Consider the following 12,711-nt stretch of genomic DNA (forward strand, 5'->3'; position numbering starts at 1 on the left):
CTATCCACATGGATATAGGTGCCTAAATTTAGGCACACAGATCTACGTTAATATTTGTGTTGGATGTAATGAATGAGTTAAGTTATAATTAATGACAATTTTTATCATTTCTTTAGTAATACCCAGTAAAGGGTGTCACGGGGCAAGGCCAGATGGCTGTAGAAAAGTAGTGGGAGATAGATATATTAGCTCCAGGCTAAACAAATCCCTGGTACCAGGATAAGTGAAATGGCAGCTGCTCCAGGTCAATTAAGACACCTGGGGCCAATTAAGAACTTTCCAGAAAGCAGGGAGAAGACTAGGTTGATTGGGACATCTGAAGCAAATCAGGGGCTGGCTGAAACTAGTTAAAAGCCTCCCAGTTAGTCAGGTGGGTGTGCGTGTCAGGAGCTGTGGGAGGAAGTTGCGCTGTTGGAGAGGCTGAGTAGTACACACCATATCAGGCACAAGGAAGGAGGCCATGAGGTAAGGGTGAAGTGGAGCTTGAGGAAGTGAGGGCTGCTGTAGGGGAAGTAGCCCAGGGAATTGTACATGTAATGTTTCTAAAAGGTCAGCTACCATAGCTGATACTATTAGGGTCCCTGGGCTGGAGCCTGGAGTAGAGGGTGGGCCCGGGCTTCCCCCATCCCCACCTTTGCCCCCTGATTAATCACTGAGACTGGGAGACAACAGAGACTGTGCAAGGAAGGATAACTTCTCCTCATCTCCCTCGCTGGCTTATGATGAAAATGGCTCAGTAGACTCTGACCCTTGTCTCTAGAGAAAGAAGGGTTACATGCATGGTCATGGTGAGCCTCTGAGGCTAGCAAAATCCGCCAGGAAACGCGGGACCCACGGAGGCAAGGACAGAGCTCTTTCACAAGGGATATAAGGTAAGTGAATTTTCCTGAGCTTTCCCTTCAGAGTAATAAAATACTTTATAAGTTCATATTAGTTTCAAGAAAGTTGCAATCCAAGACCCTAATCCTGTAAACACTTACACAATTGCATAATTTAAGAATGTAAGTATAGCAGGATTAGGTGTTAAATATACTTGTGTATCATGGATATTTATCTGAGTGTTAATGGTGATTATGTTTTAGATCAAAAGGTTGGAATTAGTCAGTACAGATATGCTGATGTATTGTGCATGTATGTTTTAGTAAAAAGTGTAATATCAAAATGCTGTTCAGGTCATAAAGTTTAAAATAAAAAGCTTCTGTCTGGGAGACTGTTTAATATTTTTGATCAAACTGAAAAGAGAATATGAAAGGGACTGATAGAGAAATTGTGTCATTGTAAATTTAATGGAGGAGGAGGATTTGCAAATTAAGAATTGTAAGGAGATAAGTTTCTCCTGCCAGTTTATGCATGTTCTCATTGAGGCATTGTCTCTGATAAGAAATATTTATTAATTTTGGAAGGATCAATCTGCACTGGCGTGATCGTCTATGGTACCACTGGCTGAAATCTGGAGCGTATCATAAAAGACATTTAGCACAAAACACCTTTTCTGTTTCTTGGTATTTGAAAGTCACTTCTTGCCAGGGGTGCTGATGATAGAAACCATATATTTGGTGTATGTTGTTACTACTTCAAGCCACAGGGTACGGCAGCACCCCTAGTTCCAGCACCACTGCTTGTTGTTGCTCCTTGCAGCTGTTACTCAAGATCCTGTCTAGTGGCTTGACTTTTCTGTTCATAGCAGAGTTTGTGTGATCTTGCGTATTTGATTCTTTATCCTGAATATCTATTACATAATGTTACATACTGCAGTTTCTTTGAGTTACCTTGTCCAGGTTACAAATGATAAATGGTTTATGTAATGACTTTAATTAAATACATTATATAAGACAAATGTTGCATAGCTATTAATTGAGAATAGATGTATGAATTCAAAATTGATCACAGAGGATTTATAGCTATTAGATTATCACTTATACATAGCCATTGAGGTTTATGGTGCTTTGCAGATGAATAAAACACCAAGGGTGAAATCTTGGCTCCATTGAAGTCAATGGGAGTTTTGCTATTGACTTTAATGGAGCCAGGATTTCATCCCACTGTTCTTAGCTTCGACTGGATAAAACCTGACAAGAACACAGGAGGAGATGATAAAATGAGAATAAGATTTGCACAGTAGAAGGTCATGCGGTTATTGGTTTTTGTACAGCACCCACAGTGCTAGCCTTCTTTGTAACATTTATTCTACATTCATTTTAAGTATGTTGGCATTGGAGCAGGATCAGTGCTGGGGGAGAGAGTCAAAGGATGGCCTGGAATTGGCTTTGAACGCAAGCTGTGATAGTCAGAGAGTATTTGAAGGTAGCAGGAGTATCTCTTTAAAGCCCCAGTCCAGAAAAACACTTACTGTACTGTAGCAGGTTTCAGCTGGAGGCCAGCAGGCCTAGTGGGCAGGCCGCAGCTCGACAGATCATCCACTCCTGAAAGTCCTGGGATGGGCTTGCCTGGCAGTCAGCAGGCCTAGTGGTCTGTCGTTCCCTGCTTCTCCAGAGTTCTCCCAGCTGCACCAGAGCTGGGGGGAGAGGATAGAAGAAAGTTGGGGGAACTGTGCCCTTTCTCTCCACTGGGTCCCAAGGGGGAGAGACATGGAGTGTCCCAGTCACCTCTTCCTGGTGCACCTGATCAGCCTCCTCTGGGACGCTTCCCACCTTCCCACTCTCTTCAGTTTGGGGGATGGTCACAGCCCCCATCCACCCCTAGCAGAGAGTTTCCAGTCACTCGTAGCAGCTCAGTTGGTCAAATAAGTATTCCCCAGCTCTCTTCCCAGTGTTCAGTTATTCTCCCTCAACAGGGAGTGGGGAAGGGAAAAGAGTCAGTCCCCTAGCCTGCCAGATGGCATCTTACCCACAGTCTAGACCCTTCTCCTGTGGATTGCTCTGTCCCCAGAATCTTCAAACTGACTTCCTCCCTTCAGACAGATTCTCCTCTATTCTTTCTCCAGGTTGGCTATCAAAGTCCCCTTTTGAGCAGATGCTCTGTTTGGAGCATGCACTGTAGCTGCTGAGAGGCAGAGCCCTCTTGGCCTACTACTGCTCCTTTACTCCTTTAGTCTCTGTCTGGGGACTGTAAGCCCCATCACACTTACCTAGGAACTTAACTTTAGGAACATGAGAAGTCACAATGAGCAGGACTGGGGACCAGAGTAATATAGAGACATACTTAGGAGAGTTCAAATGAAGTGTGACACTCAGATTGAAACCAAAATAGGAATAAAGGAAATATTTTAGGATAGCAAAACATTGCCGTTGTTGCTGAATGGGGCTGATTGTCAGAGAATCATTCTGAGATTAAAGGAACTTGTAACGGTTCCATTTAGTCCAACTCTCTTCATGAATATCAGAGTGATCTCAACCCCACGTCATTCCTAATAAGTGGGAGGCAAATCTAGTTTTGTATATCTCCAGTGAAATTAACTTCGCAATTTATTCCCTAAATATCTTTTCCTTTCCCTGACTACACTCGAGGACTTATAATTGTGTCTGAAAACATTTCTAACTGCTGTTGTAACAATAAGAACAAAGGAATCTTCATGCTGAATCAGAGCTGTGGTCTGTCTCTATTCCAGTACCCTGCCTCTGGTGGTGGCTGGTGCTTCAGAGGATAGTGCAAGGAAGCTTGAAATACACAGTTATAAAAAATCTGCCCATAGGGGAAGTTTCTTCCTAGCCCTCATTACCAACTTCCAGTTTCTACCGCTCTTACTAACATTGATTAGTACTTTATAGGAGTCTTATTGACTTCAATGGGGACCACATGTGGAATAAGGTACTTTTCAATGCAAGGATGCTACAATTTGGTTCTTAGTTGGTTGGCTAATGCCCTGGTACATCAGGGTTTATAGCCTTTCTTTAAAAAAAGCCTCGGTCATGTAATTGTGGATGTTTTCGTCATACAGATAAATATCTAATCCTTTTTTGAATTTTAAAATTCCTTTTCTCAGTTTTCAAGTTGTCATGGACTTTCAGTGATTGCCCTCTTGATTTCTGTACTGATAGCACCCAATTTACCTTTTCTTTTCTATTCATAGCTTTGTGTTTATATTTCAGTCAGTTCAAGGCATTAGCACTTGGCCTCTGCCACCCACTCAGTTAGGATCCATTAGCTGTTCTTACCTGTGACTCACTTCATAGACTCAAAGAGGCTGGTCTTGTGAATAAGGCACCCATGGGCTTGTCTACATTTGACATTTGTTGCAAGTTGAATGATTTTGCATTAAAATAACCTGTATCCACAAACACATTTTTTGTTGCAAATATTAACTCACTTTGAAAAAGGGCTTACTGAGCCTCAGGAGCTCTGAGTTCAATTCCTGGTTCTGCCACACACTTCTTGTGTGATCTTGGGCAAGTCACATAGCCTGCCCCACTTGCCCATGTGTAAAATGCTTCCCTTACTGACACAGGAGTTGAGCATAAATTCATTAATGTTCAAGTTGCTTAGATTCTATGGTAACTATTATCATATTGTGGTAGTCTCTAGGATCCCAAGCTACGAACCAGAACCCCATTGTGCTAGACGCTGTACAAACAGAACGAAAAGACAGTCCCTGCCCCCAAAGAGTTTATAATGGGGGCAACATATGTATCTAGGTAGAAAGGGACTACTTTAAAGAGTTTTCGTTGTTTACAAAAAGGACTAATTCAGAGTTTAAATTTATTAACTGCTCTTAACTCATCAGTTACTGACCTAGAAATTAGTTAATACCTTTCTGACTATGGTTGAAATATTAAAAATAACTGCTCAAATGAGGTGTAAAAGGTTAATACTAATGAAAAAACACTCACACACTGGAATTCCTTACGTCACATGAGTCATCTCTCTAGCACTATGGACAAATTCATTGTTCCTATTGAGTCTGTTCTAATTAGTCATCAACTGTGTTTCAGGCCTGGTCTACGCCGGGGGAGGAGCTGGATCTAAGTTACGCAACTTCAGCTACGTCAATAACATAGCTGAAGTCGACGTACTTGGGTCTACTTCACTGTGGTAAGTTGACAGCTGACGCTCCCCTGTCGACTCCGCCTGCGCCTCTCGCTCCGGTGGAGTACCGGAGTCGATGGGAGAGTGCTCGGCGGTCGATTTATCATGTCTAGACTAAACATGATAAATCAACCCCCGCTGGATCGATCGCTACCCATCAATCCAGCGGGTAATGTAGACAAGCCCTTAGTATTTCCCAAAAGAGCTGACTTAGAGGAACAGTTTCATTTTAGGGTCCAGCTGATTCCCCTCCTGCAGGGGAAAAAGTGTTTATAAATTCTCCATGCATTTAAATGCACATAGAATCCAATGCATTCTCCCCTCTGTGGGGAGGGTTTAGTATAGGAAGGGAAGGGAAGATTGAGTCAGGAGAGGCAAAGAGTGTGTGGTCCTCCTGTATTAGTCTAGATCAGTGGTTCCCAAACATGTTCCGCCGCTTGTGCAGGGAAAGCCAGTACGTCCCTTGGCCTGCGCTGCTTCCAGCAGCTCCCATTGGCCTGGAGCAGTGAATCGCAGCCACTGGGAGCCGCGATCGGCTGAACCTGCGGACGCGGCAGGTAAACAAACTGGCCTGGCCCGGCAGGGCTTTCCCTGCACAAGCCGCAGAACAAGTTTGAGAACCACTGGTCTAGATCTCAATGATCCATGCAGAAATCCAATTCCAACCACAAAGTTCTTAGGGCGCCCATGTGATGCACCTAGTTAACATTTTAAACTCTTTGTATCCCTTGGCTTTTGCAGGTGTCTCATGTCCTTTACACTACAGCACAGAAGATACAATATGGGATTGAGCAATTTGGGGGTTATAGCGCTCTGACTGGGACAGCTGAGGATTATAAAATGTAGAGTGGTCTGTGCAAGAATGATTATTCCTGAATCAGATCATTCAGCCTGCCTGAAGTTTTCATAAGTTTTACCAAATATTTCAAAAAAGCTAACCATCTCCTTTCGGAAAATTGACCACCAAAGCACCAGCAAGCAGACCCTAACTTTCAGGCGGCAGGCAATACTGTTTGAGTTATTGCAAAACACCAAACAAGAAAAGCAATCCCACATTAGCACAACACTGGAGAAGTAGAAAGCCCCCCTCACATTTGCTGAATGACTTGTTGAGTGTGTCTCTGTAACCAGGGGTTGTGCTATCCCACGCCATATGTTGAAATCAGTTGTAGATGAGGCCTGGCAAATTCTGATAAAATTTGTGACTCATCTGTGATTTTTTTGTTTCCAGAATGATCTGCACAGCTTCCATGTCTCATGCTTCCTCCTCTTCTGTTCCCAATAAGGGTATCCCCAGAGGGACGGAAAGCAGCTCTTCATTTCTTGGCAGGAGGCCAGGCAATTGGAACAGGAAGAAATGGATCTTTGTACTTCCCCCTGCAGGGGGCTTGGCAGCAAGTAGTAGGCAAGGGGCCCTGAAAACGAAAACAAAGAAGTAAGTGGAACCTGAGACATCTGTGAAAACTGACACAAACCCAGTTTTATCCATAATACACTACAGCCTCCTAATACATACTACTCTTTAACTGATTTACAAATTGACATATAAGGGAACAATGAACATGATTCTTTACCAACCCAAAGCTATCCAATGGCCAGTATGCAAGGAGTTAGTGTTCTGAGCTCACTCTCTTTTAAACAGTTTTTCAGATTTTTAAAAAAAAGTCACAAGTAACACTGACATCTTCTCTGGTGGTTTCAGCAAAGAAGGCCCAGGGCTGAATTAAATATACTAAATGCCCCCCTTCTTGCCCCTAGTAAGTTGCCTCTCCCGATCAGGGCAAAGGCATGAGGCAGGGAGGTTTTTTTTAGGGAATTTTGCATGTTTGCACTCAGTGCTCCATCTCGTCTGTTGGCTAGAAGAATGTTGTTTTAAGTGTTTTAAGATCACTGGCACTCATTTAAAACATACTAAGAAATTCATATGGAAAATGGAGGCATTTTAAATGCTTTTGCTGTAATTGCTTAATGTACAAATGATGCTGTGGTTGCAAGTTTAACAGCTTGTAATACTGTCATATCAGTTCTACTGGTTTTAATCCAGTAATGCTTTCGATTAGAACAAAAGCCTTATTGTGCTAAAGTAAAGTGAGTAACAAATAAAAGGGAAAAGCTAGAAGTAGATTTGATGGCTAAAATGACCTTTATTGTTTCAAGATTACAGTAACAAAGATGATAGCTGGAAGGGCAAAAAACCCACAGGAGAGAGTCACTGTACTTGCACTACATTTTGTATTAGTTTTCAGGATATGGGAGGTGACATAGATGCAAGGGAATATTCTGTCTTAAAATGAGACATAGGGGTAGCTGAACCATTACTGCCTACAGCCTTATCTGTCAATTTCATGGCCTCTTGACATCTTCAAATGTTCCTCATACATTATATACAAAAAGTAATAACATTGGCATGGAAGCTTCCCACTGCCAAATTGCATCTCCTTTATTGTTCATAGTCCTGTCAGGTCAAGTTGAGTCACTGAAAACAATGGCTCTTTGTATGTATCTTTACTCCCTAATCACACAGCTTTTGGTTTCCAAATTTTTGTAGCACTCCCTGGTTGGAAAGTATCTGTTTAAACAGGATACTTTCACTCTTTTGTAAACATGTTTCCGTTAGTGAAAGCGACATCATGGGAACTGGTAAAAGCCAGTCAGGAGCAGATAATGCGTATAGACTTTAAGAAAACAGTATTTCTCTCTCAATAAGATGATGTTTTGGAAGTTTTAATGCTCAATGTAATCTTAAAATTGTAAATTGGGGACTAATCAAAAATTGTTAAAAGGATTTAAAAATATACCCATCTTGCCAGCTTTAGTCTCCTTTGAAAACTGCTGTGTAACAAAGCATCTTGCAAAATATAGTATTCACATAAAGCAAGGGGATTGCCAGTTTGTCATCATATGTAAATTATCTCCCTGGACTCAGTGGCATAGAAAATACATTCATTTAAGAAGAAAAAAATTTGGCAAACCTTAGGCTTGCTCCTGCTCCCATTGAAATCAATGGCAAGACCGCCATTGATTTCAATAGAAGTGGGATAGAGTCTCTGTTTTATGGTGTCAAAAGACAACTGTATTTGAATTTTTGGAACTGATGCAGCCCTGAAAGTCCATGCCTTTAAGGGCATTCCAAGCCTTTCCGCATTTGTTCGAGACCCATAGCAACAACACATAAATGGCAAGTGTTGAATACTGAAGAGAGTTTACTATTCAGAAAATTGAGATTTTAAACAAGTGTATTCTGTTGTACAAAAAGTTTTTGCTCAGGCTTAATTTTTCCAAAGGACTGGTTCCAGCACCCTTTCAGATGAGTGACTGGATCACCTTTGGATTCCTTTTACAATGAACATATAATGCAGTAATGTTATCAAAAGTAGGAGAAATAGTTTTAAAATCATACCACAAATGCACCTTGAGTCTCTCTTTGGAATAAGAGCTATTGCACCGAATAAACTACACTTGAGTATTTTTTTTAAAAAAATTTCTGAGGCCCTGAAGCAAAGTTTCCATTTACTGTTCCTTCCAAATGGAACAATATAGATTAGCCATTTCCCCCATAAACTAGAATGTGAACACACACTAAATGGGGCATAAAAATGATGACAAAGCCACTAAAGCTGAGAGGACTGTGGTCCTGATTCTCCTGTAACTTATATTGTTGTAAATCAGGTGTAATTTTTTGAAGTCAGAGGAGTTCTACCTGGTCTAAAACATGTAAGCAAGAGAAGAATCATCTCCAGGGTCCAATGCATGATAGTTCTTCATATAAAAAACATTAATGTAATGCAAATTAGCACATTTGTAACACTTCATGAGTGAGATTGCAATCTCCAAGTAAATTTAGAATGACACTATTGAAGGCTATAAAGTTTCTCCAGGTTTACATGAGTGAAACTGAAAGCAGTCTCTGGCCTCATGTCATGTCAGCAAATGCTGTGTGAAATGAAAATAATAAGAAGAAAAGCAGTTATGTACTTGTAACTGGTGGAACTGTGTACTAAACTAAGAGTATGTCTACACTATGAAATTAGGTCAATTTTATAGAAGTCGATTTTTAGAAACTGATTTTATACAGTCGATTGCATATGTCCACACTAAGCGCATTAAGTTGGTGGAGTGCGTCCTCACTACCGTGGCTAGCATCGAGTTACAGAGCGGTGCACTGTGGGTAGCTATCCCACAGTTCCTGCAGTCTCTGCTGCCCATTGGAATTCTGGGTTAAGCTCCCAATGCCTGATGGGGCAAAAACATTGTCACGAGTGGTTTTGGGTACATGTCGTCAGAGCCCTCTCCCTCCCTCCCTCTGTGAAAGCAACGGCAGACAATTGTTTTGCACCTTTTTTCCTGGGTTTCCTGTGCAGACGCCATACCATGGCAAACATGGAACCCACTCAGCTCACCGTCACCGTACGTCTCCTGGGTGCTGCTGGCAGACGCGGTACTGCATTGCTACACAGCAGCAGCTCCTTGCCTTTGCGGCAGATGGTGCAGTAGGACTGATAGCCATCATACGTCTCCTGGGTGCTCCTGGCAGACCTCAGTGAGGTCCATCAGGAGCGCCTGGACAGACATGGCTGTTCTCCTCTTAGAGCACCGAATGGGAGCCAGAGACTTCAGGTCATTCTCTTCTTTAAGTTTTGTCTCATGGAGATTCAGTCCTGCCTGGAATATCATGTGAGCTGGAGGCTTCTGCCTCAGGCTGCTCTCCCAGCCGGCAGCACCGTGCGGTCGCACCTACCCTAGCCTACCCCTTGCTCCCATGGCCCATGAAGCCTAGACAGTAGTAAGGAGCAGTTCAACTATGGGCTGAGCAAGTGCAGAATGGTAGTAGAATGTGCCTTTGGACGTTTAAAAGCTCGCTGGCACTGTTTGCTGACTAGGTCAGAACTCAGTGCAACCAACATTCCCCTTGTTATTGCTGCTTGCTGTGTGCTCCATAATATCTGTGAGAGTAAGGGGGAGATGTTTATGGCGGGGTGGGAGGTTGAGACAAATCACCTGGCATCTGATTTTGAGCAGCCAGACACCAGGGCAATTAGAAGAGCACAGCAAGGCGCGCTGCGCATCAGAGAAGCTTTGAAAACCAGTTTCATGACTGGCCAGGCTTCAGTGTGACAGTTGTGTGTGACAGTTCTCCTTGATGCAAACCCACCCCCTTTGTTGATTTTAATTCCCTGTAAGCCAACCACCCTCCCCCCTTTGAAATAAAGTAATTATTGTTTTGAAACCATGCATTCTTTCTTTATTAATTAAAAAAAGAGGAGATAATTGACAAGGTAGCCTGGGTGGGGTGGGGGAGAAGGGAAGGATAAGGGAAGGCCACATTGCTTATTGTAGCCACACTACAAATCAAACTGTTTGAATGACAGCCTTCTGTTGCTTGGGCCATCCTCTGGAGTGGAGTGGCTGGGTGCCCGGAGCCTCCCCCTCCACGTTCTTGGGCATCTTGGTGAGGAGGCTATGGAACATGGGGAGGAGGGTAGGCAGTTATACAGTGGATGCAGCGAGGATTTGTGCTCTTGTTGGCTTTCCTCCAACAGATGCTTCATTATGTCCATTTGCTCCCCCCAACAGATGCTTCATCATGTCTGTTAGCCTCAGCATCGTGTCCTGCCTCCGCTCTTTGCGCTCACTTAATTCTTTCCTGGCCTTTGCCACTGAATGCCTCCATGCATTAAGCTGTGCCCTATCAGTGTGGAAGGCCAGCATGAGCTCGGAAAATATGTCATCGCGAGTGCGTTTTTTTCGCCTTCTAATCTGCAATAACCTCAGGGATGGAGATGATAGGGGGAGCATAGAAACATTCTACGATTCTCGGGGGACTGCATGGGCACTTGTGCTGCTGAGTTCTCTATGCTGACCAAACAGGAAATGAAATTCAAAAGTTCCTGGGGCTTTTCCTGTGTTCCTGGCTAGTGCATCGGAGTTCAAAGTGCTGTCCAGAGCAGTCACAATGGAGCACTCTGGGATAGCTCCTGGAGGCCAATACTGTTGATTTGTGTCTGCACTATCCCAAATTCGACCCAACAAGGTCGATTTTAGCACTACTGCCCTCGTCAGGGAGGAGTACAGAAGTTGATTTTAAGAGCCCTTTAGGTCAACGGAATGGGGTTGGTTGTGTGGACGCAGTCATTTTTAAATCAACATAATGCAGCTAAATTCGACCTAACCCCATAGTGTAGACCAGGCCTAAATTAAGACTGTTAGCTAGTGTAATCTACATACCAAGAAATTACAGTTAAAACACTTAAATGCTATGAAGTTTGGAAATGCTTAGGTAAGTTAATGTGGATAAAAAAATTAATTCCCTTACACGTACACATTTTCTTAGAAAATAGGATATTCAACTAGCTTAGATATTCAGAAATAAGATAAACTCTGATTCCTGCTTATTTGTTTCAACATAATCCAGTTGTTGAGCCATTTTTTTCTAACTCCCCTCTGATTTAGAGACCTATTCTGCTAGCTTTAGTCACATTTATGGATTCCCCACTCTGCATATAGTTCCATTAAAATCAGCAAGATTACTCGAGAAGCAAGTTACTATTCAACATGAGGAAAAGTGACAGAATAGGGCCCTTAGATTGTAAACTCTTTGAGGAGAGACCTTGGATGTCTGTACCTCCAACTATGTAAACTAAGGGCATTGTAGAAATAAATGATATAATGTGAGATGTCAGTCTTAGGAATTCTAAGTACAAGTTCTGCCCATTGGTTGCAGACAACTCCAATTGATTACAATGTGTCTTGCACGTATGTATGAGTTTGTCCCAATACGTCAGCCTTTTATAATTCTGGATTATTTTGCCAGAATCTCAATCTCTCTCTTTTTTTCCCCTTTACAATACCTGTATAGGTATCAATTCAGTCAGGCTATTTTTGACTAATACAGTACTACCTCTGAAACCTTTATTTGTATTCTTCCCTGGTTACTGCAAATACTAGCATTAAATAAAAGCAGTTTTAATTACAGCATTGTAATTTAAGACAGGTTGTAACTAATTAAAAATGATGATTGATTTCTGGCATTGGTTTAACAGAATTTAATTCTCCTGTTGTATTTCTCCTGCAATATCTGGTCACCACTAGGAAGAGCAAACTTCTATCTGTGTTTATCATTAAAATAAGGATTTAGGTATGAACATCACCTGGTCCTTATAAGAAGCCAGATAGTGAGAGGAGTCCAAGGGAATCTACGCTGGTGTAATTTACATGTCAAAGGGTTGGCAGAAAGGTGTGCAGCAGGAAAGTGGGGTGACCTTATTTCATAATCTACATTCTTAAAGTCCTCCCAGATATGTTGCTCTTCCTGCTACGCCCTCTCATCTAGCGTCTCAGTATATAAATTACAATTTAGACACCCTTGGAATTAGCCTTACTGGTCCAAATTCAAAGGTGATGTGTAAATTGGTAAATGCATGTGTGTATGTTAATCTAAAGGATTAGTTAGCATAGTCTGAATCTAGGAGAGATTAAGGGAGTTTAAAGTAGTGGAATACATTTTGGGTGCGCAGGGAGATGCTGCACATTACAGAATCATAAACTCCTTTAGATTCACTAAAACTCACCTCTGAATATGGCCCACAGAATCAAAGGGGAAATTCTTCTCTCACTTACCGTATGGCCTGTGCCATTCCACAGAAGTCAAGGAGGATGTAGTCGTATAAGGGTAACCTGGAGGACATTAACTTGTCTATGTAGCAATCAAAATCAAAACCAGAGTTTCTC

The 12,711-nt window shown here is 42.3% G+C and overlaps 1 protein-coding gene across 2 annotated transcripts in view; it reads left to right on the top strand.

Moving 5' to 3' along the window:
* The first annotated feature begins 732 nt into the window (after positions 1–732).
* GPAM (glycerol-3-phosphate acyltransferase, mitochondrial) overlaps positions 733–12,711 on the top strand; it is a 64,085-nt gene continuing 52,106 nt past the window's right edge. Inside the window, exons 1-2 of one of the 2 annotated variants that reach the window (XM_037903789.2) lie at positions 733–872; positions 6,270–6,418. The gene's annotated coding sequence lies outside the window, so the exon portion shown is untranslated. The remainder of the gene's footprint in view (positions 873–6,269; positions 6,419–12,711) is intronic. The other variant, XM_043551263.1, reaches the window with a different exon arrangement.

The sequence above is a fragment of the Chelonia mydas genome, chromosome 7 (genome assembly GCF_015237465.2).
Source record: "Chelonia mydas isolate rCheMyd1 chromosome 7, rCheMyd1.pri.v2, whole genome shotgun sequence".
NCBI classification, from domain to species: Eukaryota; Metazoa; Chordata; order Testudines; family Cheloniidae; genus Chelonia; species Chelonia mydas.